Below are 2,372 nucleotides of genomic sequence, written 5' to 3'. Positions count from 1 at the left end.
GTTGCTTTGGGCGAGTGGTTAAGGCGTGTGCCTGCTAAGTACATGGGGTTTCCCTGCGAGAGTTCGAACTTCTCAGGCAATGAAAAGATAAATATTTTACACTTTAATCAACACTCCGAGTCGAAACCGCTTTGTGGTAGTAGAGCTCCTGAGCTGCTAAGTACATGGGGTTTCCCTGCGAGAGTTCAAACTTCTCCGGCAATGAAAAGATAAATATTTTACACTTTAATCAACACTCCGAGTCAAAACCCCTTTGTGGTAGTAGAGCTCCCGAGTTTTCATCTCCCCACCTTGACCAGTACACTAGAAAAGGAGAAAGGTGTAAGTATACAAATATACTTAGTAACCAACCTACTTGTAGGCCCTTTCTATGTCCCGAAGTTCTAATTGATTCCTCATTAATCATCTACCATTGTTTTCCCAAGTGCCTCTTCGAGATTTGTTCCTAAAACAAAAAGTCGCTTTGGTTGAGTGGTTAAGGCGTGTGCGTGCTAAGTACATGGGGTTTCCTTGTGTGAGTTTGAATCTCTCAAGCGACGAAAAGTTTAATTTTTTGTACTAGCCAAAGGCCACCGCTAAAACATGTTGTCCACTTTGGCTCCTTACTTCACGACCTCATAGAGATATTCACACCCTTATGTGTAGAATGTTTTGTTCCCTCTCAAATATGTTGAATCTGGGATGGAAGCGATGGAAGCGATGAAAAGATAAAAAATTTTACACTCTAAAAGACATACAACTCCTGGGTCAGAAATTTCAAAGTTATTTACAAACTGGAAAAAGGGCTTGGAATACAAAAGAATTCAAAATCAATCGAAAAAATTATACAACTAATTGATGTCTGAGGTCGAATACAACTAACATACACTTCGAGTCGACACCCCTTTGTGATAGTAGAGCTCCCGAGTATCTCCCCGCCTTGACAAGTAACTGAACTAGAAAAGGAGAAAGGTGTAAGTATAAAAATATACTTAGTAACCAACCTACTTGTAAGCCCGCATAGCATCATTCTACTACCAGGTTTCCACGACTTTCCTTTGGTGTACAGGAAGTTTGGGTTTACCCTTTACTGCGCTCTAAGCTACCGTGTAGGTCTCGAAGTTCTAACTGATTCCTCATTAATCATCTACCTTTGTTGTCCCTAGTATCTCTTCGAGATTCAATCCTAAAATAAAAAAGTTGCTTTGAACGAGTGGTTAAGGCATGTGCCTACTAAGTACATGGGGTTTCCTCGCGAGAGTTTGAATCTCCTAGGCGACGAAAAGTTCATTTTTTTGTAATAGCAAAGCGACTCCTTTATAAGGAATACTTTTTTATAAGATATTGTCACTTTGTCCCGTTACCTCACGATCTCATAGAGGTATTCACACCCTAGTTATAAGGAATGCTTCCTTCCCCTCTCAAACCAATTGTTAGAGCACAGTAAAGGGTAAGCCCGAACATCTTATAGACCAAAGAAAAGTCGTGGAAACCCAGTAGAAGAATGAAGCGACGGCAGCCTACAAGTAGATTGGTTACTAAGTACATTTTTATACTTACATCTTTCTCCTTTCCTTGTTTAGTTACTGGTCAAGGTGGGGTGATGCTCTAGAGCTCTACTATCACAAAACGGTATCGACACAGTGTGCATGTTTGATGTATTCGACCTGGGACATCAACTAGTCATTTAATTTTGTAGGTTGATTTTGAATTCTTTTTGTATCCCATGCCCTTTTTCCGTTTGTAAAGAACTCAAAATTTATTTTTTAGGTTTATTTTGAATTCTTTTTATATCCCATGGCCTTGTTCCGTTTGTAAAGAACTTGAAATTTATGTCGAAGGTGTTGTATGTCTTTTAAAGTGTGCAATATTTATCTTTTTGTCGCAGTTCGATATCTTGAAACCTCTAAAATTAAAATTGGGTCGTGACACATCCAACATGGGTTGGAGATGGGAACGAAGCATTCTTTATAATAAGAGCCTAAATACCTCGTGAGGCAACGGGCCAAGGCCAGTACAAAAAGAAATATGAACTTTACGTCGCCTGAGAGATTCAAACTCTCGCGGGGAAACCCCATGTACTTAGCAGGCACACGCCTTAACCACTCGGCCAAAGCAACTTTTTTGTTTTAGGAACAAATCTCGAAGAGGCACTACGGACAACAAAGGAAGTTGTTTAAAGAGGNAGCTCCACTGTCGAGAATCCATGAATTAGAACTAACAGAGTTAATGGATAATGTAGATACTAGAAATAATCCATGAATTAGATTTGTCACGACCCAATTTTTGAGATTTCGAGAAATGGAACTGCAGCAAAAAGATAAATTTTGAAAAGACAAACAGCACCTGTTCAAAGAGAATACAACTAATTGATGTCCCACGTGAAATACAAG

The 2,372-nt window shown here is 39.4% G+C and overlaps 2 non-coding genes across 2 annotated transcripts; one reads left to right on the top strand and one right to left on the bottom strand.

Moving 5' to 3' along the window:
- TRNAS-GCU lies at positions 1-82 on the top strand. The gene has a single exon. It is a non-coding gene; the product is annotated as a tRNA-Ser (tRNA).
- A 1,935-nt stretch (positions 83-2,017) lies between these two features.
- Positions 2,018-2,099, bottom strand: TRNAS-GCU. Its single transcript has one exon. It is a non-coding gene; the product is annotated as a tRNA-Ser (tRNA).
- Between the last annotated feature and the right edge of the window lie 273 nt (positions 2,100-2,372).

This window comes from Cucurbita moschata, unplaced genomic scaffold (genome assembly GCF_002738365.1).
Source record: "Cucurbita moschata cultivar Rifu unplaced genomic scaffold, Cmos_1.0 Cmo_Scf00128, whole genome shotgun sequence".
Classification (NCBI taxonomy): Eukaryota; Viridiplantae; Streptophyta; class Magnoliopsida; order Cucurbitales; family Cucurbitaceae; genus Cucurbita; species Cucurbita moschata.
This window is presented reverse-complemented; position numbering and strand designations above follow the sequence as displayed.